This window comes from Phyllobates terribilis, unplaced genomic scaffold (genome assembly GCF_046119375.1).
Source record: "Phyllobates terribilis strain yellow unplaced genomic scaffold, ASM4611937v1 Scaffold_1248__1_contigs__length_344610, whole genome shotgun sequence".
Lineage (NCBI taxonomy): Eukaryota > Metazoa > Chordata > Amphibia > Anura > Dendrobatidae > Phyllobates > Phyllobates terribilis.
The window spans coordinates 56,258-81,904 of record NW_027364008.1 but is presented as its reverse complement, the minus strand read 5'-3'; the positions used below and the strand labels follow the sequence as shown (position 1 = coordinate 81,904).

General features: G+C 41.5%; 13 non-coding genes across 13 annotated transcripts; all 13 read right to left on the bottom strand.

Annotated features, from left to right (window-relative positions):
- Nucleotides 1–1,506: 1,506 nt before the first annotated feature.
- On the bottom strand, nucleotides 1,507–1,578 carry TRNAE-UUC (transfer RNA glutamic acid (anticodon UUC)). Its single transcript has one exon. It is a non-coding gene; the product is annotated as a tRNA-Glu (tRNA).
- A 1,627-nt stretch (nucleotides 1,579–3,205) lies between these two features.
- Nucleotides 3,206–3,277, bottom strand: TRNAE-UUC (transfer RNA glutamic acid (anticodon UUC)). Its single transcript has one exon. It is a non-coding gene; the product is annotated as a tRNA-Glu (tRNA).
- A 1,627-nt stretch (nucleotides 3,278–4,904) lies between these two features.
- On the bottom strand, nucleotides 4,905–4,976 carry TRNAE-UUC (transfer RNA glutamic acid (anticodon UUC)). The gene has a single exon. It is a non-coding gene; the product is annotated as a tRNA-Glu (tRNA).
- Nucleotides 4,977–6,603: 1,627 nt separating this feature from the next.
- Nucleotides 6,604–6,675, bottom strand: TRNAE-UUC (transfer RNA glutamic acid (anticodon UUC)). The gene has a single exon. It is a non-coding gene; the product is annotated as a tRNA-Glu (tRNA).
- Nucleotides 6,676–8,307: 1,632 nt separating this feature from the next.
- Nucleotides 8,308–8,379, bottom strand: TRNAE-UUC (transfer RNA glutamic acid (anticodon UUC)). The gene has a single exon. It is a non-coding gene; the product is annotated as a tRNA-Glu (tRNA).
- A 1,632-nt stretch (nucleotides 8,380–10,011) lies between these two features.
- On the bottom strand, nucleotides 10,012–10,083 carry TRNAE-UUC (transfer RNA glutamic acid (anticodon UUC)). The gene has a single exon. It is a non-coding gene; the product is annotated as a tRNA-Glu (tRNA).
- Nucleotides 10,084–13,408: 3,325 nt separating this feature from the next.
- TRNAE-UUC (transfer RNA glutamic acid (anticodon UUC)) lies at nucleotides 13,409–13,480 on the bottom strand. Its single transcript has one exon. It is a non-coding gene; the product is annotated as a tRNA-Glu (tRNA).
- Nucleotides 13,481–15,107: 1,627 nt separating this feature from the next.
- On the bottom strand, nucleotides 15,108–15,179 carry TRNAE-UUC (transfer RNA glutamic acid (anticodon UUC)). Its single transcript has one exon. It is a non-coding gene; the product is annotated as a tRNA-Glu (tRNA).
- Nucleotides 15,180–16,806: 1,627 nt separating this feature from the next.
- On the bottom strand, nucleotides 16,807–16,878 carry TRNAE-UUC (transfer RNA glutamic acid (anticodon UUC)). The gene has a single exon. It is a non-coding gene; the product is annotated as a tRNA-Glu (tRNA).
- Nucleotides 16,879–18,505: 1,627 nt separating this feature from the next.
- TRNAE-UUC (transfer RNA glutamic acid (anticodon UUC)) lies at nucleotides 18,506–18,577 on the bottom strand. Its single transcript has one exon. It is a non-coding gene; the product is annotated as a tRNA-Glu (tRNA).
- Nucleotides 18,578–20,204: 1,627 nt separating this feature from the next.
- Nucleotides 20,205–20,276, bottom strand: TRNAE-UUC (transfer RNA glutamic acid (anticodon UUC)). Its single transcript has one exon. It is a non-coding gene; the product is annotated as a tRNA-Glu (tRNA).
- A 1,627-nt stretch (nucleotides 20,277–21,903) lies between these two features.
- On the bottom strand, nucleotides 21,904–21,975 carry TRNAE-UUC (transfer RNA glutamic acid (anticodon UUC)). The gene has a single exon. It is a non-coding gene; the product is annotated as a tRNA-Glu (tRNA).
- Nucleotides 21,976–23,602: 1,627 nt separating this feature from the next.
- Nucleotides 23,603–23,674, bottom strand: TRNAE-UUC (transfer RNA glutamic acid (anticodon UUC)). Its single transcript has one exon. It is a non-coding gene; the product is annotated as a tRNA-Glu (tRNA).
- Between the last annotated feature and the right edge of the window lie 1,973 nt (nucleotides 23,675–25,647).

Below are 25,647 nucleotides of genomic sequence, written 5' to 3'. Positions count from 1 at the left end.
AATCTGAAGGTCATGAGTTCGATTCTCACATGGGGCACTGGTACCGTGTTTCCTTAACTGATTTTGCAACCATCTTGGCTAGAGAGTCACAGCTCTTTTCCATTCAGTAGCAAAATATCACCAATTGATGGAAGGGGAGCTCCAATGACAAACAGGGATAAAGGCTTGTTGAGTCCCTTAACACCCAGGAATTAAAAGTGAGAGATATGAATGGTTTGAGATATGACATCAAATAAGCTTTTGTGCAAATAAATATCCAAAAAACCTGGTGGTCTGCATTTTTGGCTGCAAAGAGCAGTTCCAACCTAAACTGATTCTGTCTGCAAGGCACGTGTTGGCTTTGGAATGTGGACACTAGTCCCCAAAAAAAAGTCTCTCCCATAGCAGGAATCGAACCAGTCAACCAGGAATACTAACTAAGTCTTTCTCCACATGGTGTAAGCAGTACAGTAAACAGCAAGACAGGTGTAAAAAAAAAAAAAAAAAAAAAAAAAAAAGAGTGTTTTGCTTTGAATACAAAACATCAACATTACAAGAGCTGAAACACGCTACATGGTCAAGGTTTTTGGCACGTCAGTTGAATAATTTGAAGATCATGAGTTTTTTGCTCACACGTGGCATCCTCCTTTTCTCAAGAGATTTTGTCACTAACTCTGAACTTTCCAATTCAGTTCTAAACTGTTTCCGATTAGAAAGAACATGGGAGCCCTAATGACAGACAGGACACATGGCTTGTTGAGTCCCTTGACACTTTTGTGTAAAACTGTGTAGTTGAAAAAGGCTTAAGCTATGAAACAAAAGGAAATCTTTTGCAAAAGTCATAATGCATCGCCAATGTTAAGTATTTTTGTTGCAAAGTGAAAATCTACCAGAAACATTTTTGATTGAAAAACACGTGTCAGTCTTTGAATGGTGGCAGTAGCTAAGATAAAGATGCATTCCCATACCGGGAGTCAAACCCGGGCCACCTGGGTGAGAGCCAGGAATCCTAACCGCTAGACCATATGGGAAAAGATGCTCTAATGTCTCAGTGACATTATGAAAAAAAAAAGTTTTCTGCTATGCACAATAAACTTCTGCAGATCTGCAGGTACAGCTTGCCTCGTTAGCGCAGTAGGTAGCGTGTCAGTCTCATAATCTGAAGGTCGTGAGTTCGAGCCTCACACGGGGCACTGTTCCCTCCTTTTCTCGAGAGATTTTGTCACCAACTTAGAACTTTTCCATTCAATTCTACAACTTTTTCCATTAGAAAGGAAATGGGAATCCAAATAACTTACCGGACCCATGAGTTGTTGAGTCCCTTGACACTTTAGTGTAAAAAGGGGTGGTTGAGAATGAGTTGAGCTACGAATCCAAATTGAATCTTGTGTGAAGGGTTAGAATGAAGTGCCAAAACGCGGGCGTTCAGCATTTTTGCCTGAAAAAAACAAATCCTACTTGAAATACGTTTGACTAAAAAACACGCGTCAGTTTTTGAATGTTGGCAGCGGTGCAGAAAAGGATGCGTTCCCATACCAGGAGTCGAACCCAGGCCGCCTGGGTGAAAACCAGGAATCCTAACCGCTAGACCATATGGGAGAAGATGTACTGCCAGCTCACTTACAATATGAAAAAAAAGAGGTGTACTGCTTTGCACAAGCAACTTCCGCAGATTATTACGTGCATTTTGCCTCGTTAGCGCAGCAGGTAGCGCGTCAGTCTCGTAATCTGAAGGTCATGAGTTCGATTCTCACATGGGGCACTGGTACCGTGTTTCCTTAACTGATTTTGCAACCATCTTGGCTAGAGAGTCACAGCTCTTTTCCATTCAGTAGCAAAATATCACCAATTGATGGAAGGGGAGCTCCAATGACAAACAGGGATAAAGGCTTGTTGAGTCCCTTAACACCCAGGAATTAAAAGTGAGAGATATGAATGGTTTGAGATATGACATCAAATAAGCTTTTGTGCAAATAAATATCCAAAAAACCTGGTGGTCTGCATTTTTGGCTGCAAAGAGCAGTTCCAACCTAAACTGATTCTGTCTGCAAGGCACGTGTTGGCTTTGGAATGTGGACACTAGTCCCCAAAAAAAAGTCTCTCCCATAGCAGGAATCGAACCAGTCAACCAGGAATACTAACTAAGTCTTTCTCCACATGGTGTAAGCAGTACAGTAAACAGCAAGACAGGTGTAAAAAAAAAAAAAAAAAAAAAAATAGTGTTTTGCTTTGAATACAAAACATCAACATTACAAGAGCTGAAACACGCTACATGGTCAAGGTTTTTGGCACGTCAGTTGAATAATTTGAAGATCATGAGTTTTTTGCTCACACGTGGCATCCTCCTTTTCTCAAGAGATTTTGTCACTAACTCTGAACTTTCCAATTCAGTTCTAAACTGTTTCCGATTAGAAAGAACATGGGAGCCCTAATGACAGACAGGACACATGGCTTGTTGAGTCCCTTGACACTTTTGTGTAAAACTGTGTAGTTGAAAAAGGCTTAAGCTATGAAACAAAAGGAAATCTTTTGCAAAAGTCATAATGCATCGCCAATGTTAAGTATTTTTGTTGCAAAGTGAAAATCTACCAGAAACATTTTTGATTGAAAAACACGTGTCAGTCTTTGAATGGTGGCAGTAGCTAAGATAAAGATGCATTCCCATACCGGGAGTCAAACCCGGGCCACCTGGGTGAGAGCCAGGAATCCTAACCGCTAGACCATATGGGAAAAGATGCTCTAATGTCTCAGTGACATTATGAAAAAAAAAAGTTTTCTGCTATGCACAATAAACTTCTGCAGATCTGCAGGTACAGCTTGCCTCGTTAGCGCAGTAGGTAGCGTGTCAGTCTCATAATCTGAAGGTCGTGAGTTCGAGCCTCACACGGGGCACTGTTCCCTCCTTTTCTCGAGAGATTTTGTCACCAACTTAGAACTTTTCCATTCAATTCTACAACTTTTTCCATTAGAAAGGAAATGGGAATCCAAATAACTTACCGGACCCATGAGTTGTTGAGTCCCTTGACACTTTAGTGTAAAAAGGGGTGGTTGAGAATGAGTTGAGCTACGAATCCAAATTGAATCTTGTGTGAAGGGTTAGAATGAAGTGCCAAAACGCGGGCGTTCAGCATTTTTGCCTGAAAAAAACAAATCCTACTTGAAATACGTTTGACTAAAAAACACGCGTCAGTTTTTGAATGTTGGCAGCGGTGCAGAAAAGGATGCGTTCCCATACCAGGAGTCGAACCCAGGCCGCCTGGGTGAAAACCAGGAATCCTAACCGCTAGACCATATGGGAGAAGATGTACTGCCAGCTCACTTACAATATGAAAAAAAAGAGGTGTACTGCTTTGCACAAGCAACTTCCGCAGATTATTACGTGCATTTTGCCTCGTTAGCGCAGCAGGTAGCGCGTCAGTCTCGTAATCTGAAGGTCATGAGTTCGATTCTCACATGGGGCACTGGTACCGTGTTTCCTTAACTGATTTTGCAACCATCTTGGCTAGAGAGTCACAGCTCTTTTCCATTCAGTAGCAAAATATCACCAATTGATGGAAGGGGAGCTCCAATGACAAACAGGGATAAAGGCTTGTTGAGTCCCTTAACACCCAGGAATTAAAAGTGAGAGATATGAATGGTTTGAGATATGACATCAAATAAGCTTTTGTGCAAATAAATATCCAAAAAACCTGGTGGTCTGCATTTTTGGCTGCAAAGAGCAGTTCCAACCTAAACTGATTCTGTCTGCAAGGCACGTGTTGGCTTTGGAATGTGGACACTAGTCCCCAAAAAAAAGTCTCTCCCATAGCAGGAATCGAACCAGTCAACCAGGAATACTAACTAAGTCTTTCTCCACATGGTGTAAGCAGTACAGTAAACAGCAAGACAGGTGTAAAAAAAAAAAAAAAAAAAAAAATAGTGTTTTGCTTTGAATACAAAACATCAACATTACAAGAGCTGAAACACGCTACATGGTCAAGGTTTTTGGCACGTCAGTTGAATAATTTGAAGATCATGAGTTTTTTGCTCACACGTGGCATCCTCCTTTTCTCAAGAGATTTTGTCACTAACTCTGAACTTTCCAATTCAGTTCTAAACTGTTTCCGATTAGAAAGAACATGGGAGCCCTAATGACAGACAGGACACATGGCTTGTTGAGTCCCTTGACACTTTTGTGTAAAACTGTGTAGTTGAAAAAGGCTTAAGCTATGAAACAAAAGGAAATCTTTTGCAAAAGTCATAATGCATCGCCAATGTTAAGTATTTTTGTTGCAAAGTGAAAATCTACCAGAAACATTTTTGATTGAAAAACACGTGTCAGTCTTTGAATGGTGGCAGTAGCTAAGATAAAGATGCATTCCCATACCGGGAGTCAAACCCGGGCCACCTGGGTGAGAGCCAGGAATCCTAACCGCTAGACCATATGGGAAAAGATGCTCTAATGTCTCAGTGACATTATGAAAAAAAAAAGTTTTCTGCTATGCACAATAAACTTCTGCAGATCTGCAGGTACAGCTTGCCTCGTTAGCGCAGTAGGTAGCGTGTCAGTCTCATAATCTGAAGGTCGTGAGTTCGAGCCTCACACGGGGCACTGTTCCCTCCTTTTCTCGAGAGATTTTGTCACCAACTTAGAACTTTTCCATTCAATTCTACAACTTTTTCCATTAGAAAGGAAATGGGAATCCAAATAACTTACCGGACCCATGAGTTGTTGAGTCCCTTGACACTTTAGTGTAAAAAGGGGTGGTTGAGAATGAGTTGAGCTACGAATCCAAATTGAATCTTGTGTGAAGGGTTAGAATGAAGTGCCAAAACGCGGGCGTTCAGCATTTTTGCCTGAAAAAAACAAATCCTACTTGAAATACGTTTGACTAAAAAACACGCGTCAGTTTTTGAATGTTGGCAGCGGTGCAGAAAAGGATGCGTTCCCATACCAGGAGTCGAACCCAGGCCGCCTGGGTGAAAACCAGGAATCCTAACCGCTAGACCATATGGGAGAAGATGTACTGCCAGCTCACTTACAATATGAAAAAAAAGAGGTGTACTGCTTTGCACAAGCAACTTCCGCAGATTATTACGTGCATTTTGCCTCGTTAGCGCAGCAGGTAGCGCGTCAGTCTCGTAATCTGAAGGTCATGAGTTCGATTCTCACATGGGGCACTGGTACCGTGTTTCCTTAACTGATTTTGCAACCATCTTAGCTAGAGAGTCACAGCTCTTTTCCATTCAGTAGCAAAATATCACCAATTGATGGAAGGGGAGCTCCAATGACAAACAGGGATAAAAGCTTGTTGAGTCCCTTAACACCCAGGAATTAAAAGTGAGAGATATGAATGGTTTGAGATATGACATCAAATAAGCTTTTGTGCAAATAAATATCCAAAAAACCTGGTGGTCTGCATTTTTGGCTGCAAAGAGCAGTTCCAACCTAAACTGATTCTGTCTGCAAGGCACGTGTTGGCTTTGGAATGTGGACACTAGTCCCCAAAAAAAAGTCTCTCCCATAGCAGGAATCGAACCAGTCAACCAGGAATACTAACTAAGTCTTTCTCCACATGGTGTAAGCAGTACAGTAAACAGCAAGACAGGTGTAAAAAAAAAAAAAAAAAAAAAAAGAGTGTTTTGCTTTGAATACAAAACATCAACATTACAAGAGCTGAAACACGCTACATGGTCAAGGTTTTTGGCACGTCAGTTGAATAATTTGAAGATCATGAGTTTTTTGCTCACACGTGGCATCCTCCTTTTCTCAAGAGATTTTGTCACTAACTCTGAACTTTCCAATTCAGTTCTAAACTGTTTCCGATTAGAAAGAACATGGGAGCCCTAATGACAGACAGGACACATGGCTTGTTGAGTCCCTTGACACTTTTGTGTAAAACTGTGTAGTTGAAAAAGGCTTAAGCTATGAAACAAAAGGAAATCTTTTGCAAAAGTCATAATGCATCGCCAATGTTAAGTATTTTTGTTGCAAAGTGAAAATCTACCAGAAACATTTTTGATTGAAAAACACGTGTCAGTCTTTGAATGGTGGCAGTAGCTAAGATAAAGATGCATTCCCATACCGGGAGTCAAACCCGGGCCACCTGGGTGAGAGCCAGGAATCCTAACCGCTAGACCATATGGGAAAAGATGCTCTAATGTCTCAGTGACATTATGAAAAAAAAAAGTTTTCTGCTATGCACAATAAACTTCTGCAGATCTGCAGGTACAGCTTGCCTCGTTAGCGCAGTAGGTAGCGTGTCAGTCTCATAATCTGAAGGTCGTGAGTTCGAGCCTCACACGGGGCACTGTTCCCTCCTTTTCTCGAGAGATTTTGTCACCAACTTAGAACTTTTCCATTCAATTCTACAACTTTTTCCATTAGAAAGGAAATGGGAATCCAAATAACTTACCGGACCCATGAGTTGTTGAGTCCCTTGACACTTTAGTGTAAAAAGGGGTGGTTGAGAATGAGTTGAGCTACGAATCCAAATTGAATCTTGTGTGAAGGGTTAGAATGAAGTGCCAAAACGCGGGCGTTCAGCATTTTTGCCTGAAAAAAACAAATCCTACTTGAAATACGTTTGACTAAAAAACACGCGTCAGTTTTTGAATGTTGGCAGCGGTGCAGAAAAGGATGCGTTCCCATACCAGGAGTCGAACCCAGGCCGCCTGGGTGAAAACCAGGAATCCTAACCGCTAGACCATATGGGAGAAGATGTACTGCCAGCTCACTTACAATATGAAAAAAAAGAGGTGTACTGCTTTGCACAAGCAACTTCCGCAGATTATTACGTGCATTTTGCCTCGTTAGCGCAGCAGGTAGCGCGTCAGTCTCGTAATCTGAAGGTCATGAGTTCGATTCTCACATGGGGCACTGGTACCGTGTTTCCTTAACTGATTTTGCAACCATCTTAGCTAGAGAGTCACAGCTCTTTTCCATTCAGTAGCAAAATATCACCAATTGATGGAAGGGGAGCTCCAATGACAAACAGGGATAAAAGCTTGTTGAGTCCCTTAACACCCAGGAATTAAAAGTGAGAGATATGAATGGTTTGAGATATGACATCAAATAAGCTTTTGTGCAAATAAATATCCAAAAAACCTGGTGGTCTGCATTTTTGGCTGCAAAGAGCAGTTCCAACCTAAACTGATTCTGTCTGCAAGGCACGTGTTGGCTTTGGAATGTGGACACTAGTCCCCAAAAAAAAGTCTCTCCCATAGCAGGAATCGAACCAGTCAACCAGGAATACTAACTAAGTCTTTCTCCACATGGTGTAAGCAGTACAGTAAACAGCAAGACAGGTGTAAAAAAAAAAAAAAAAAAAAAAAAAAAAGAGTGTTTTGCTTTGAATACAAAACATCAACATTACAAGAGCTGAAACACGCTACATGGTCAAGGTTTTTGGCACGTCAGTTGAATAATTTGAAGATCATGAGTTTTTTGCTCACACGTGGCATCCTCCTTTTCTCAAGAGATTTTGTCACTAACTCTGAACTTTCCAATTCAGTTCTAAACTGTTTCCGATTAGAAAGAACATGGGAGCCCTAATGACAGACAGGACACATGGCTTGTTGAGTCCCTTGACACTTTTGTGTAAAACTGTGTAGTTGAAAAAGGCTTAAGCTATGAAACAAAAGGAAATCTTTTGCAAAAGTCATAATGCATCGCCAATGTTAAGTATTTTTGTTGCAAAGTGAAAATCTACCAGAAACATTTTTGATTGAAAAACACGTGTCAGTCTTTGAATGGTGGCAGTAGCTAAGATAAAGATGCATTCCCATACCGGGAGTCAAACCCGGGCCACCTGGGTGAGAGCCAGAAATCCTAACCGCTAGACCATATGGGAAAAGATGCTCTAATGTCTCAGTGACATTATGAAAAAAAAAAGTTTTCTGCTATGCACAATAAATTTCTGCAGATCTGCAGGTACAGCTTGCCTCGTTAGCGCAGTAGGTAGCGTGTCAGTCTCATAATCTGAAGGTCGTGAGTTCGAGCCTCACACGGGGCACTGTTCCCTCCTTTTCTCGAGAGATTTTGTCACCAACTTAGAACTTTTCCATTCAATTCTACAACTTTTTCCATTAGAAAGGAAATGGGAATCCAAATAACTTACCGGACCCATGAGTTGTTGAGTCCCTTGACACTTTAGTGTAAAAAGGGGTGGTTGAGAATGAGTTGAGCTACGAATCCAAATTGAATCTTGTGTGAAGGGTTAGAATGAAGTGCCAAAACGCGGGCGTTCAGCATTTTTGCCTGAAAAAAACAAATCCTACTTGAAATACGTTTGACTAAAAAACACGCGTCAGTTTTTGAATGTTGGCAGCGGTGCAGAAAAGGATGCGTTCCCATACCAGGAGTCGAACCCAGGCCGCCTGGGTGAAAACCAGGAATCCTAACCGCTAGACCATATGGGAGAAGATGTACTGCCAGCTCACTTACAATATGAAAAAAAAGAGGTGTACTGCTTTGCACAAGCAACTTCCGCAGATTATTACGTGCATTTTGCCTCGTTAGCGCAGCAGGTAGCGCGTCAGTCTCGTAATCTGAAGGTCATGAGTTCGATTCTCACATGGGGCACTGGTACCGTGTTTCCTTAACTGATTTTGCAACCATCTTGGCTAGAGAGTCACAGCTCTTTTCCATTCAGTAGCAAAATATCACCAATTGATGGAAGGGGAGCTCCAATGACAAACAGGGATAAAGGCTTGTTGAGTCCCTTAACACCCAGGAATTAAAAGTGAGAGATATGAATGGTTTGAGATATGACATCAAATAAGCTTTTGTGCAAATAAATATCCAAAAAACCTGGTGGTCTGCATTTTTGGCTGCAAAGAGCAGTTCCAACCTAAACTGATTCTGTCTGCAAGGCACGTGTTGGCTTTGGAATGTGGACACTAGTCCCCAAAAAAAAGTCTCTCCCATAGCAGGAATCGAACCAGTCAACCAGGAATACTAACTAAGTCTTTCTCCACATGGTGTAAGCAGTACAGTAAACAGCAAGACAGGTGTAAAAAAAAAAAAAAAAAAAAAAAAAAAAGAGTGTTTTGCTTTGAATACAAAACATCAACATTACAAGAGCTGAAACACGCTACATGGTCAAGGTTTTTGGCACGTCAGTTGAATAATTTGAAGATCATGAGTTTTTTGCTCACACGTGGCATCCTCCTTTTCTCAAGAGATTTTGTCACTAACTCTGAACTTTCCAATTCAGTTCTAAACTGTTTCCGATTAGAAAGAACATGGGAGCCCTAATGACAGACAGGACACATGGCTTGTTGAGTCCCTTGACACTTTTGTGTAAAACTGTGTAGTTGAAAAAGGCTTAAGCTATGAAACAAAAGGAAATCTTTTGCAAAAGTCATAATGCATCGCCAATGTTAAGTATTTTTGTTGCAAAGTGAAAATCTACCAGAAACATTTTTGATTGAAAAACACGTGTCAGTCTTTGAATGGTGGCAGTAGCTAAGATAAAGATGCATTCCCATACCGGGAGTCAAACCCGGGCCACCTGGGTGAGAGCCAGAAATCCTAACCGCTAGACCATATGGGAAAAGATGCTCTAATGTCTCAGTGACATTATGAAAAAAAAAAGTTTTCTGCTATGCACAATAAATTTCTGCAGATCTGCAGGTACAGCTTGCCTCGTTAGCGCAGTAGGTAGCGTGTCAGTCTCATAATCTGAAGGTCGTGAGTTCGAGCCTCACACGGGGCACTGTTCCCTCCTTTTCTCGAGAGATTTTGTCACCAACTTAGAACTTTTCCATTCAATTCTACAACTTTTTCCATTAGAAAGGAAATGGGAATCCAAATAACTTACCGGACCCATGAGTTGTTGAGTCCCTTGACACTTTAGTGTAAAAAGGGGTGGTTGAGAATGAGTTGAGCTACGAATCCAAATTGAATCTTGTGTGAAGGGTTAGAATGAAGTGCCAAAACGCGGGCGTTCAGCATTTTTGCCTGAAAAAAACAAATCCTACTTGAAATACGTTTGACTAAAAAACACGCGTCAGTTTTTGAATGTTGGCAGCGGTGCAGAAAAGGATGCGTTCCCATACCAGGAGTCGAACCCAGGCCGCCTGGGTGAAAACCAGGAATCCTAACCGCTAGACCATATGGGAGAAGATGTACTGCCAGCTCACTTACAATATGAAAAAAAAGAGGTGTACTGCTTTGCACAAGCAACTTCCGCAGATTATTACGTGCATTTTGCCTCGTTAGCGCAGCAGGTAGCGCGTCAGTCTCGTAATCTGAAGGTCATGAGTTCGATTCTCACATGGGGCACTGGTACCGTGTTTCCTTAACTGATTTTGCAACCATCTTGGCTAGAGAGTCACAGCTCTTTTCCATTCAGTAGCAAAATATCACCAATTGATGGAAGGGGAGCTCCAATGACAAACAGGGATAAAGGCTTGTTGAGTCCCTTAACACCCAGGAATTAAAAGTGAGAGATATGAATGGTTTGAGATATGACATCAAATAAGCTTTTGTGCAAATAAATATCCAAAAAACCTGGTGGTCTGCATTTTTGGCTGCAAAGAGCAGTTCCAACCTAAACTGATTCTGTCTGCAAGGCACGTGTTGGCTTTGGAATGTGGACACTAGTCCCCAAAAAAAAGTCTCTCCCATAGCAGGAATCGAACCAGTCAACCAGGAATACTAACTAAGTCTTTCTCCACATGGTGTAAGCAGTACAGTAAACAGCAAGACAGGTGTAAAAAAAAAAAAAAAAAAAAAAAGAGTGTTTTGCTTTGAATACAAAACATCAACATTACAAGAGCTGAAACACGCTACATGGTCAAGGTTTTTGGCACGTCAGTTGAATAATTTGAAGATCATGAGTTTTTTGCTCACACGTGGCATCCTCCTTTTCTCAAGAGATTTTGTCACTAACTCTGAACTTTCCAATTCAGTTCTAAACTGTTTCCGATTAGAAAGAACATGGGAGCCCTAATGACAGACAGGACACATGGCTTGTTGAGTCCCTTGACACTTTTGTGTAAAACTGTGTAGTTGAAAAAGGCTTAAGCTATGAAACAAAAGGAAATCTTTTGCAAAAGTCATAATGCATCGCCAATGTTAAGTATTTTTGTTGCAAAGTGAAAATCTACCAGAAACATTTTTGATTGAAAAACACGTGTCAGTCTTTGAATGGTGGCAGTAGCTAAGATAAAGATGCATTCCCATACCGGGAGTCAAACCCGGGCCACCTGGGTGAGAGCCAGGAATCCTAACCGCTAGACCATATGGGAAAAGATGCTCTAATGTCTCAGTGACATTATGAAAAAAAAAAGTTTTCTGCTATGCACAATAAACTTCTGCAGATCTGCAGGTACAGCTTGCCTCGTTAGCGCAGTAGGTAGCGTGTCAGTCTCATAATCTGAAGGTCGTGAGTTCGAGCCTCACACGGGGCACTGTTCCCTCCTTTTCTCGAGAGATTTTGTCACCAACTTAGAACTTTTCCATTCAATTCTACAACTTTTTCCATTAGAAAGGAAATGGGAATCCAAATAACTTACCGGACCCATGAGTTGTTGAGTCCCTTGACACTTTAGTGTAAAAAGGGGTGGTTGAGAATGAGTTGAGCTACGAATCCAAATTGAATCTTGTGTGAAGGGTTAGAATGAAGTGCCAAAACGCGGGCGTTCAGCATTTTTGCCTGAAAAAAACAAATCCTACTTGAAATACGTTTGACTAAAAAACACGCGTCAGTTTTTGAATGTTGGCAGCGGTGCAGAAAAGGATGCGTTCCCATACCAGGAGTCAAACCCAGGCCGCCTGGGTGAAAACCAGGAATCCTAACCGCTAGACCATATGGGAGAAGATGTACTGCCAGCTCACTTACAATATGAAAAAAAAGAGGTGTACTGCTTTGCACAAGCAACTTCCGCAGATTATTACGTGCATTTTGCCTCGTTAGCGCAGCAGGTAGCGCGTCAGTCTCGTAATCTGAAGGTCATGAGTTCGATTCTCACATGGGGCACTGGTACCGTGTTTCCTTAACTGATTTTGCAACCATCTTAGCTAGAGAGTCACAGCTCTTTTCCATTCAGTAGCAAAATATCACCAATTGATGGAAGGGGAGCTCCAATGACAAACAGGGATAAAAGCTTGTTGAGTCCCTTAACACCCAGGAATTAAAAGTGAGAGATATGAATGGTTTGAGATATGACATCAAATAAGCTTTTGTGCAAATAAATATCCAAAAAACCTGGTGGTCTGCATTTTTGGCTGCAAAGAGCAGTTCCAACCTAAACTGATTCTGTCTGCAAGGCACGTGTTGGCTTTGGAATGTGGACACTAGTCCCCAAAAAAAAGTCTCTCCCATAGCAGGAATCGAACCAGTCAACCAGGAATACTAACTAAGTCTTTCTCCACATGGTGTAAGCAGTACAGTAAACAGCAAGACAGGTGTAAAAAAAAAAAAAAAAAAAAAAGAGTGTTTTGCTTTGAATACAAAACATCAACATTACAAGAGCTGAAACACGCTACATGGTCAAGGTTTTTGGCACGTCAGTTGAATAATTTGAAGATCATGAGTTTTTTGCTCACACGTGGCATCCTCCTTTTCTCAAGAGATTTTGTCACTAACTCTGAACTTTCCAATTCAGTTCTAAACTGTTTCCGATTAGAAAGAACATGGGAGCCCTAATGACAGACAGGACACATGGCTTGTTGAGTCCCTTGACACTTTTGTGTAAAACTGTGTAGTTGAAAAAGGCTTAAGCTATGAAACAAAAGGAAATCTTTTGCAAAAGTCATAATGCATCGCCAATGTTAAGTATTTTTGTTGCAAAGTGAAAATCTACCAGAAACATTTTTGATTGAAAAACACGTGTCAGTCTTTGAATGGTGGCAGTAGCTAAGATAAAGATGCATTCCCATACCGGGAGTCAAACCCGGGCCACCTGGGTGAGAGCCAGAAATCCTAACCGCTAGACCATATGGGAAAAGATGCTCTAATGTCTCAGTGACATTATGAAAAAAAAAAGTTTTCTGCTATGCACAATAAACTTCTGCAGATCTGCAGGTACAGCTTGCCTCGTTAGCGCAGTAGGTAGCGTGTCAGTCTCATAATCTGAAGGTCGTGAGTTCGAGCCTCACACGGGGCACTGTTCCCTCCTTTTCTCGAGAGATTTTGTCACCAACTTAGAACTTTTCCATTCAATTCTACAACTTTTTCCATTAGAAAGGAAATGGGAATCCAAATAACTTACCGGACCCATGAGTTGTTGAGTCCCTTGACACTTTAGTGTAAAAAGGGGTGGTTGAGAATGAGTTGAGCTACGAATCCAAATTGAATCTTGTGTGAAGGGTTAGAATGAAGTGCCAAAACGCGGGCGTTCAGCATTTTTGCCTGAAAAAAACAAATCCTACTTGAAATACGTTTGACTAAAAAACACGCGTCAGTTTTTGAATGTTGGCAGCGGTGCAGAAAAGGATGCGTTCCCATACCAGGAGTCGAACCCAGGCCGCCTGGGTGAAAACCAGGAATCCTAACCGCTAGACCATATGGGAGAAGATGTACTGCCAGCTCACTTACAATATGAAAAAAAAGAGGTGTACTGCTTTGCACAAGCAACTTCCGCAGATTATTACGTGCATTTTGCCTCGTTAGCGCAGCAGGTAGCGCGTCAGTCTCGTAATCTGAAGGTCATGAGTTCGATTCTCACATGGGGCACTGGTACCGTGTTTCCTTAACTGATTTTGCAACCATCTTGGCTAGAGAGTCACAGCTCTTTTCCATTCAGTAGCAAAATATCACCAATTGATGGAAGGGGAGCTCCAATGACAAACAGGGATAAAGGCTTGTTGAGTCCCTTAACACCCAGGAATTAAAAGTGAGAGATATGAATGGTTTGAGATATGACATCAAATAAGCTTTTGTGCAAATAAATATCCAAAAAACCTGGTGGTCTGCATTTTTGGCTGCAAAGAGCAGTTCCAACCTAAACTGATTCTGTCTGCAAGGCACGTGTTGGCTTTGGAATGTGGACACTAGTCCCCAAAAAAAAGTCTCTCCCATAGCAGGAATCGAACCAGTCAACCAGGAATACTAACTAAGTCTTTCTCCACATGGTGTAAGCAGTACAGTAAACAGCAAGACAGGTGTAAAAAAAAAAAAAAAAAAAAAAAGAGTGTTTTGCTTTGAATACAAAACATCAACATTACAAGAGCTGAAACACGCTACATGGTCAAGGTTTTTGGCACGTCAGTTGAATAATTTGAAGATCATGAGTTTTTTGCTCACACGTGGCATCCTCCTTTTCTCAAGAGATTTTGTCACTAACTCTGAACTTTCCAATTCAGTTCTAAACTGTTTCCGATTAGAAAGAACATGGGAGCCCTAATGACAGACAGGACACATGGCTTGTTGAGTCCCTTGACACTTTTGTGTAAAACTGTGTAGTTGAAAAAGGCTTAAGCTATGAAACAAAAGGAAATCTTTTGCAAAAGTCATAATGCATCGCCAATGTTAAGTATTTTTGTTGCAAAGTGAAAATCTACCAGAAACATTTTTGATTGAAAAACACGTGTCAGTCTTTGAATGGTGGCAGTAGCTAAGATAAAGATGCATTCCCATACCGGGAGTCAAACCCGGGCCACCTGGGTGAGAGCCAGGAATCCTAACCGCTAGACCATATGGGAAAAGATGCTCTAATGTCTCAGTGACATTATGAAAAAAAAAAGTTTTCTGCTATGCACAATAAACTTCTGCAGATCTGCAGGTACAGCTTGCCTCGTTAGCGCAGTAGGTAGCGTGTCAGTCTCATAATCTGAAGGTCGTGAGTTCGAGCCTCACACGGGGCACTGTTCCCTCCTTTTCTCGAGAGATTTTGTCACCAACTTAGAACTTTTCCATTCAATTCTACAACTTTTTCCATTAGAAAGGAAATGGGAATCCAAATAACTTACCGGACCCATGAGTTGTTGAGTCCCTTGACACTTTAGTGTAAAAAGGGGTGGTTGAGAATGAGTTGAGCTACGAATCCAAATTGAATCTTGTGTGAAGGGTTAGAATGAAGTGCCAAAACGCGGGCGTTCAGCATTTTTGCCTGAAAAAAACAAATCCTACTTGAAATACGTTTGACTAAAAAACACGCGTCAGTTTTTGAATGTTGGCAGCGGTGCAGAAAAGGATGCGTTCCCATACCAGGAGTCGAACCCAGGCCGCCTGGGTGAAAACCAGGAATCCTAACCACTAGACCATATGGGAGAAGATGTACTGCCAGCTCACTTACAATATGAAAAAAAAGAGGTGTACTGCTTTGCACAAGCAACTTCCGCAGATTATTACGTGCATTTTGCCTCGTTAGCGCAGCAGGTAGCGCGTCAGTCTCGTAATCTGAAGGTCATGAGTTCGATTCTCACATGGGGCACTGGTACCGTGTTTCCTTAACTGATTTTGCAACCATCTTAGCTAGAGAGTCACAGCTCTTTTCCATTCAGTAGCAAAATATCACCAATTGATGGAAGGGGAGCTCCAATGACAAACAGGGATAAAAGCTTGTTGAGTCCCTTAACACCCAGGAATTAAAAGTGAGAGATATGAATGGTTTGAGATATGACATCAAATAAGCTTTTGTGCAAATAAATATCCAAAAAACCTGGTGGTCTGCATTTTTGGCTGCAAAGAGCAGTTCCAACCTAAACTGATTCTGTCTGCAAGGCACGTGTTGGCTTTGGAATGTGGACACTAGTCCCCAAAAAAAAGTCTCTCCCATAGCAGGAATCGAACCAGTCAACCAGGAATACTAACTAAGTCTTTCTCCACATGGTGTAAGCAGTACAGTAAACAGCAAGACAGGTGTAAAAAAAAAAAAAAAAAAAAAAAGAGTGTTTTGCTTTGAATACAAAACATCAACATTACAAGAGCTGAAACACGCTACATGGTCAAGGTTTTTGGCACGTCAGTTGAATAATTTGAAGATCATGAGTTTTTTGCTCACACGTGGCATCCTCCTTTTCTCAAGAGATTTTGTCACTAACTCTGAACTTTCCAATTCAGTTCTAAACTGTTTCCGATTAGAAAGAACATGGGAGCCCTAATGACAGACAGGACACATGGCTTGTTGAGTCCCTTGACACTTTTGTGTAAAACTGTGTAGTTGAAAAAGGCTTAAGCTATGAAACAAAAGGAAATCTTTTGCAAAAGTCATAATGCATCGCCAATGTTAAGTATTTTTGTTGCAAAGTGAAAATCTACCAGAAACATTTTTGATTGAAAAACACGTGTCAGTCTTTGAATGGTGGCAGTAGCTAAGATAAAGATGCATTCCCATACCGGGAGTCAAACCCGGGCCACCTGGGTGAGAGCCAGAAATCCTAACCGCTAGACCATATGGGAAAAGATGCTCTAATGTCTCAGTGACATTATGAAAAAAAAAAGTTTTCTGCTATGCACAATAAATTTCTGCAGATCTGCAGGTACAGCTTGCCTCGTTAGCGCAGTAGGTAGCGTGTCAGTCTCATAATCTGAAGGTCGTGAGTTCGAGCCTCACACGGGGCACTGTTCCCTCCTTTTCTCGAGAGATTTTGTCACCAACTTAGAACTTTTCCATTCAATTCTACAACTTTTTCCATTAGAAAGGAAATGGGAATCCAAATAACTTACCGGACCCATGAGTTGTTGAGTCCCTTGACACTTTAGTGTAAAAAGGGGTGGTTGAGAATGAGTTGAGCTACGAATCCAAATTGAATCTTGTGTGAAGGGTTAGAATGAAGTGCCAAAACGCGGGCGTTCAGCATTTTTGCCTGAAAAAAACAAATCCTACTTGAAATACGTTTGACTAAAAAACACGCGTCAGTTTTTGAATGTTGGCAGCGGTGCAGAAAAGGATGCGTTCCCATACCAGGAGTCGAACCCAGGCCGCCTGGGTGAAAACCAGGAATCCTAACCGCTAGACCATATGGGAGAAGATGTACTGCCAGCTCACTTACAATATGAAAAAAAAGAGGTGTACTGCTTTGCACAAGCAACTTCCGCAGATTATTACGTGCATTTTGCCTCGTTAGCGCAGCAGGTAGCGCGTCAGTCTCGTAATCTGAAGGTCATGAGTTCGATTCTCACATGGGGCACTGGTACCGTGTTTCCTTAACTGATTTTGCAACCATCTTAGCTAGAGAGTCACAGCTCTTTTCCATTCAGTAGCAAAATATCACCAATTGATGGAAGGGGAGCTCCAATGACAAACAGGGATAAAAGCTTGTTGAGTCCCTTAACACCCAGGAATTAAAAGTGAGAGATATGAATGGTTTGAGATATGACATCAAATAAGCTTTTGTGCAAATAAATATCCAAAAAACCTGGTGGTCTGCATTTTTGGCTGCAAAGAGCAGTTCCAACCTAAACTGATTCTGTCTGCAAGGCACGTGTTGGCTTTGGAATGTGGACACTAGTCCCCAAAAAAAAGTCTCTCCCATAGCAGGAATCGAACCAGTCAACCAGGAATACTAACTAAGTCTTTCTCCACATGGTGTAAGCAGTACAGTAAACAGCAAGACAGGTGTAAAAAAAAAAAAAAAAAAAAAAAGAGTGTTTTGCTTTGAATACAAAACATCAACATTACAAGAGCTGAAACACGCTACATGGTCAAGGTTTTTGGCACGTCAGTTGAATAATTTGAAGATCATGAGTTTTTTGCTCACACGTGGCATCCTCCTTTTCTCAAGAGATTTTGTCACTAACTCTGAACTTTCCAATTCAGTTCTAAACTGTTTCCGATTAGAAAGAACATGGGAGCCCTAATGACAGACAGGACACATGGCTTGTTGAGTCCCTTGACACTTTTGTGTAAAACTGTGTAGTTGAAAAAGGCTTAAGCTATGAAACAAAAGGAAATCTTTTGCAAAAGTCATAATGCATCGCCAATGTTAAGTATTTTTGTTGCAAAGTGAAAATCTACCAGAAACATTTTTGATTGAAAAACACGTGTCAGTCTTTGAATGGTGGCAGTAGCTAAGATAAAGATGCATTCCCATACCGGGAGTCAAACCCGGGCCACCTGGGTGAGAGCCAGGAATCCTAACCGCTAGACCATATGGGAAAAGATGCTCTAATGTCTCAGTGACATTATGAAAAAAAAAAGTTTTCTGCTATGCACAATAAACTTCTGCAGATCTGCAGGTACAGCTTGCCTCGTTAGCGCAGTAGGTAGCGTGTCAGTCTCATAATCTGAAGGTCGTGAGTTCGAGCCTCACACGGGGCACTGTTCCCTCCTTTTCTCGAGAGATTTTGTCACCAACTTAGAACTTTTCCATTCAATTCTACAACTTTTTCCATTAGAAAGGAAATGGGAATCCAAATAACTTACCGGACCCATGAGTTGTTGAGTCCCTTGACACTTTAGTGTAAAAAGGGGTGGTTGAGAATGAGTTGAGCTACGAATCCAAATTGAATCTTGTGTGAAGGGTTAGAATGAAGTGCCAAAACGCGGGCGTTCAGCATTTTTGCCTGAAAAAAACAAATCCTACTTGAAATACGTTTGACTAAAAAACACGCGTCAGTTTTTGAATGTTGGCAGCGGTGCAGAAAAGGATGCGTTCCCATACCAGGAGTCGAACCCAGGCCGCCTGGGTGAAAACCAGGAATCCTAACCACTAGACCATATGGGAGAAGATGTACTGCCAGCTCACTTACAATATGAAAAAAAAGAGGTGTACTGCTTTGCACAAGCAACTTCCGCAGATTATTACGTGCATTTTGCCTCGTTAGCGCAGCAGGTAGCGCGTCAGTCTCGTAATCTGAAGGTCATGAGTTCGATTCTCACATGGGGCACTGGTACCGTGTTTCCTTAACTGATTTTGCAACCATCTTAGCTAGAGAGTCACAGCTCTTTTCCATTCAGTAGCAAAATATCACCAATTGATGGAAGGGGAGCTCCAATGACAAACAGGGATAAAAGCTTGTTGAGTCCCTTAACACCCAGGAATTAAAAGTGAGAGATATGAATGGTTTGAGATATGACATCAAATAAGCTTTTGTGCAAATAAATATCCAAAAAACCTGGTGGTCTGCATTTTTGGCTGCAAAGAGCAGTTCCAACCTAAACTGATTCTGTCTGCAAGGCACGTGTTGGCTTTGGAATGTGGACACTAGTCCCCAAAAAAAAGTCTCTCCCATAGCAGGAATCGAACCAGTCAACCAGGAATACTAACTAAGTCTTTCTCCACATGGTGTAAGCAGTACAGTAAACAGCAAGACAGGTGTAAAAAAAAAAAAAAAAAAAAAAAGAGTGTTTTGCTTTGAATACAAAACATCAACATTACAAGAGCTGAAACACGCTACATGGTCAAGGTTTTTGGCACGTCAGTTGAATAATTTGAAGATCATGAGTTTTTTGCTCACACGTGGCATCCTCCTTTTCTCAAGAGATTTTGTCACTAACTCTGAACTTTCCAATTCAGTTCTAAACTGTTTCCGATTAGAAAGAACATGGGAGCCCTAATGACAGACAGGACACATGGCTTGTTGAGTCCCTTGACACTTTTGTGTAAAACTGTGTAGTTGAAAAAGGCTTAAGCTATGAAACAAAAGGAAATCTTTTGCAAAAGTCATAATGCATCGCCAATGTTAAGTATTTTTGTTGCAAAGTGAAAATCTACCAGAAACATTTTTGATTGAAAAACACGTGTCAGTCTTTGAATGGTGGCAGTAGCTAAGATAAAGATGCATTCCCATACCGGGAGTCAAACCCGGGCCACCTGGGTGAGAGCCAGAAATCCTAACCGCTAGACCATATGGGAAAAGATGCTCTAATGTCTCAGTGACATTATGAAAAAAAAAAGTTTTCTGCTATGCACAATAAATTTCTGCAGATCTGCAGGTACAGCTTGCCTCGTTAGCGCAGTAGGTAGCGTGTCAGTCTCATAATCTGAAGGTCGTGAGTTCGAGCCTCACACGGGGCACTGTTCCCTCCTTTTCTCGAGAGATTTTGTCACCAACTTAGAACTTTTCCATTCAATTCTACAACTTTTTCCATTAGAAAGGAAATGGGAATCCAAATAACTTACCGGACCCATGAGTTGTTGAGTCCCTTGACACTTTAGTGTAAAAAGGGGTGGTTGAGAATGAGTTGAGCTACGAATCCAAATTGAATCTTGTGTGAAGGGTTAGAATGAAGTGCCAAAACGCGGGCGTTCAGCATTTTTGCCTGAAAAAAACAAATCCTACTTGAAATACGTTTGACTAAAAAACACGCGTCAGTTTTTGAATGTTGGCAGCGGTGCAGAAAAGGATGCGTTCCCATACCAGGAGTCGAACCCAGGCCGCCTGGGTGAAAACCAGGAATCCTAACCGCTAGACCATATGGGAGAAGATGTACTGCCAGCTCACTTACAATATGAAAAAAAAGAGGTGTACTGCTTTGCACAAGCAACTTCCGCAGATTATTACGTGCATTTTGCCTCGTTAGCGCAGCAGGTAGCGCGTCAGTCTCGTAATCTGAAGGTCATGAGTTCGATTCTCACATGGGGCACTGGTACCGTGTTTCCTTAACTGATTTTGCAACCATCTTAGCTAGAGAGTCACAGCTCTTTTCCATTCAGTAGCAAAATATCACCAATTGATGGAAGGGGAGCTCCAATGACAAACAGGGATAAAAGCTTGTTGAGTCCCTTAACACCCAGGAATTAAAAGTGAGAGATATGAATGGTTTGAGATATGACATCAAATAAGCTTTTGTGCAAATAAATATCCAAAAAACCTGGTGGTCTGCATTTTTGGCTGCAAAGAGCAGTTCCAACCTAAACTGATTCTGTCTGCAAGGCACGTGTTGGCTTTGGAATGTGGACACTAGTCCCCAAAAAAAAGTCTCTCCCATAGCAGGAATCGAACCAGTCAACCAGGAATACTAACTAAGTCTTTCTCCACATGGTGTAAGCAGTACAGTAAACAGCAAGACAGGTGTAAAAAAAAAAAAAAAAAAAAAAAGAGTGTTTTGCTTTGAATACAAAACATCAACATTACAAGAGCTGAAACACGCTACATGGTCAAGGTTTTTGGCACGTCAGTTGAATAATTTGAAGATCATGAGTTTTTTGCTCACACGTGGCATCCTCCTTTTCTCAAGAGATTTTGTCACTAACTCTGAACTTTCCAATTCAGTTCTAAACTGTTTCCGATTAGAAAGAACATGGGAGCCCTAATGACAGACAGGACACATGGCTTGTTGAGTCCCTTGACACTTTTGTGTAAAACTGTGTAGTTGAAAAAGGCTTAAGCTATGAAACAAAAGGAAATCTTTTGCAAAAGTCATAATGCATCGCCAATGTTAAGTATTTTTGTTGCAAAGTGAAAATCTACCAGAAACATTTTTGATTGAAAAACACGTGTCAGTCTTTGAATGGTGGCAGTAGCTAAGATAAAGATGCATTCCCATACCGGGAGTCAAACCCGGGCCACCTGGGTGAGAGCCAGGAATCCTAACCGCTAGACCATATGGGAAAAGATGCTCTAATGTCTCAGTGACATTATGAAAAAAAAAAGTTTTCTGCTATGCACAATAAACTTCTGCAGATCTGCAGGTACAGCTTGCCTCGTTAGCGCAGTAGGTAGCGTGTCAGTCTCATAATCTGAAGGTCGTGAGTTCGAGCCTCACACGGGGCACTGTTCCCTCCTTTTCTCGAGAGATTTTGTCACCAACTTAGAACTTTTCCATTCAATTCTACAACTTTTTCCATTAGAAAGGAAATGGGAATCCAAATAACTTACCGGACCCATGAGTTGTTGAGTCCCTTGACACTTTAGTGTAAAAAGGGGTGGTTGAGAATGAGTTGAGCTACGAATCCAAATTGAATCTTGTGTGAAGGGTTAGAATGAAGTGCCAAAACGCGGGCGTTCAGCATTTTTGCCTGAAAAAAACAAATCCTACTTGAAATACGTTTGACTAAAAAACACGCGTCAGTTTTTGAATGTTGGCAGCGGTGCAGAAAAGGATGCGTTCCCATACCAGGAGTCGAACCCAGGCCGCCTGGGTGAAAACCAGGAATCCTAACCACTAGACCATATGGGAGAAGATGTACTGCCAGCTCACTTACAATATGAAAAAAAAGAGGTGTACTGCTTTGCACAAGCAACTTCCGCAGATTATTACGTGCATTTTGCCTCGTTAGCGCAGCAGGTAGCGCGTCAGTCTCGTAATCTGAAGGTCATGAGTTCGATTCTCACATGGGGCACTGGTACCGTGTTTCCTTAACTGATTTTGCAACCATCTTAGCTAGAGAGTCACAGCTCTTTTCCATTCAGTAGCAAAATATCACCAATTGATGGAAGGGGAGCTCCAATGACAAACAGGGATAAAAGCTTGTTGAGTCCCTTAACACCCAGGAATTAAAAGTGAGAGATATGAATGGTTTGAGATATGACATCAAATAAGCTTTTGTGCAAATAAATATCCAAAAAACCTGGTGGTCTGCATTTTTGGCTGCAAAGAGCAGTTCCAACCTAAACTGATTCTGTCTGCAAGGCACGTGTTGGCTTTGGAATGTGGACACTAGTCCCCAAAAAAAAGTCTCTCCCATAGCAGGAATCGAACCAGTCAACCAGGAATACTAACTAAGTCTTTCTCCACATGGTGTAAGCAGTACAGTAAACAGCAAGACAGGTGTAAAAAAAAAAAAAAAAAAAAAAAGAGTGTTTTGCTTTGAATACAAAACATCAACATTACAAGAGCTGAAACACGCTACATGGTCAAGGTTTTTGGCACGTCAGTTGAATAATTTGAAGATCATGAGTTTTTTGCTCACACGTGGCATCCTCCTTTTCTCAAGAGATTTTGTCACTAACTCTGAACTTTCCAATTCAGTTCTAAACTGTTTCCGATTAGAAAGAACATGGGAGCCCTAATGACAGACAGGACACATGGCTTGTTGAGTCCCTTGACACTTTTGTGTAAAACTGTGTAGTTGAAAAAGGCTTAAGCTATGAAACAAAAGGAAATCTTTTGCAAAAGTCATAATGCATCGCCAATGTTAAGTATTTTTGTTGCAAAGTGAAAATCTACCAGAAACATTTTTGATTGAAAAACACGTGTCAGTCTTTGAATGGTGGCAGTAGCTAAGATAAAGATGCATTCCCATACCGGGAGTCAAACCCGGGCCACCTGGGTGAGAGCCAGAAATCCTAACCGCTAGACCATATGGGAAAAGATGCTCTAATGTCTCAGTGACATTATGAAAAAAAAAAGTTTTCTGCTATGCACAATAAATTTCTGCAGATCTGCAGGTACAGCTTGCCTCGTTAGCGCAGTAGGTAGCGTGTCAGTCTCATAATCTGAAGGTCGTGAGTTCGAGCCTCACACGGGGCACTGTTCCCTCCTTTTCTCGAGAGATTTTGTCACCAACTTAGAACTTTTCCATTCAATTCTACAACTTTTTCCATTAGAAAGGAAATGGGAATCCAAATAACTTACCGGACCCATGAGTTGTTGAGTCCCTTGACACTTTAGTGTAAAAAGGGGTGGTTGAGAATGAGTTGAGCTACGAATCCAAATTGAATCTTGTGTGAAGGGTTAGAATGAAGTGCCAAAACGCGGGCGTTCAGCATTTTTGCCTGAAAAAAACAAATCCTACTTGAAATACGTTTGACTAAAAAACACGCGTCAGTTTTTGAATGTTGGCAGCGGTGCAGAAAAGGATGCGTTCCCATACCAGGAGTCGAACCCAGGCCGCCTGGGTGAAAACCAGGAATCCTAACCGCTAGACCATATGGGAGAAGATGTACTGCCAGCTCACTTACAATATGAAAAAAAAGAGGTGTACTGCTTTGCACAAGCAACTTCCGCAGATTATTACGTGCATTTTGCCTCGTTAGCGCAGCAGGTAGCGCGTCAGTCTCGTAATCTGAAGGTCATGAGTTCGATTCTCACATGGGGCACTGGTACCGTGTTTCCTTAACTGATTTTGCAACCATCTTAGCTAGAGAGTCACAGCTCTTTTCCATTCAGTAGCAAAATATCACCAATTGATGGAAGGGGAGCTCCAATGACAAACAGGGATAAAAGCTTGTTGAGTCCCTTAACACCCAGGAATTAAAAGTGAGAGATATGAATGGTTTGAGATATGACATCAAATAAGCTTTTGTGCAAATAAATATCCAAAAAACCTGGTGGTCTGCATTTTTGGCTGCAAAGAGCAGTTCCAACCTAAACTGATTCTGTCTGCAAGGCACGTGTTGGCTTTGGAATGTGGACACTAGTCCCCAAAAAAAAGTCTCTCCCATAGCAGGAATCGAACCAGTCAACCAGGAATACTAACTAAGTCTTTCTCCACATGGTGTAAGCAGTACAGTAAACAGCAAGACAGGTGTAAAAAAAAAAAAAAAAAAAAAAAGAGTGTTTTGCTTTGAATACAAAACATCAACATTACAAGAGCTGAAACACGCTACATGGTCAAGGTTTTTGGCACGTCAGTTGAATAATTTGAAGATCATGAGTTTTTTGCTCACACGTGGCATCCTCCTTTTCTCAAGAGATTTTGTCACTAACTCTGAACTTTCCAATTCAGTTCTAAACTGTTTCCGATTAGAAAGAACATGGGAGCCCTAATGACAGACAGGACACATGGCTTGTTGAGTCCCTTGACACTTTTGTGTAAAACTGTGTAGTTGAAAAAGGCTTAAGCTATGAAACAAAAGGAAATCTTTTGCAAAAGTCATAATGCATCGCCAATGTTAAGTATTTTTGTTGCAAAGTGAAAATCTACCAGAAACATTTTTGATTGAAAAACACGTGTCAGTCTTTGAATGGTGGCAGTAGCTAAGATAAAGATGCATTCCCATACCGGGAGTCAAACCCGGGCCACCTGGGTGAGAGCCAGGAATCCTAACCGCTAGACCATATGGGAAAAGATGCTCTAATGTCTCAGTGACATTATGAAAAAAAAAAGTTTTCTGCTATGCACAATAAACTTCTGCAGATCTGCAGGTACAGCTTGCCTCGTTAGCGCAGTAGGTAGCGTGTCAGTCTCATAATCTGAAGGTCGTGAGTTCGAGCCTCACACGGGGCACTGTTCCCTCCTTTTCTCGAGAGATTTTGTCACCAACTTAGAACTTTTCCATTCAATTCTACAACTTTTTCCATTAGAAAGGAAATGGGAATCCAAATAACTTACCGGACCCATGAGTTGTTGAGTCCCTTGACACTTTAGTGTAAAAAGGGGTGGTTGAGAATGAGTTGAGCTACGAATCCAAATTGAATCTTGTGTGAAGGGTTAGAATGAAGTGCCAAAACGCGGGCGTTCAGCATTTTTGCCTGAAAAAAACAAATCCTACTTGAAATACGTTTGACTAAAAAACACGCGTCAGTTTTTGAATGTTGGCAGCGGTGCAGAAAAGGATGCGTTCCCATACCAGGAGTCAAACCCAGGCCGCCTGGGTGAAAACCAGGAATCCTAACCGCTAGACCATATGGGAGAAGATGTACTGCCAGCTCACTTACAATATGAAAAAAAAGAGGTGTACTGCTTTGCACAAGCAACTTCCGCAGATTATTACGTGCATTTTGCCTCGTTAGCGCAGCAGGTAGCGCGTCAGTCTCGTAATCTGAAGGTCATGAGTTCGATTCTCACATGGGGCACTGGTACCGTGTTTCCTTAACTGATTTTGCAACCATCTTAGCTAGAGAGTCACAGCTCTTTTCCATTCAGTAGCAAAATATCACCAATTGATGGAAGGGGAGCTCCAATGA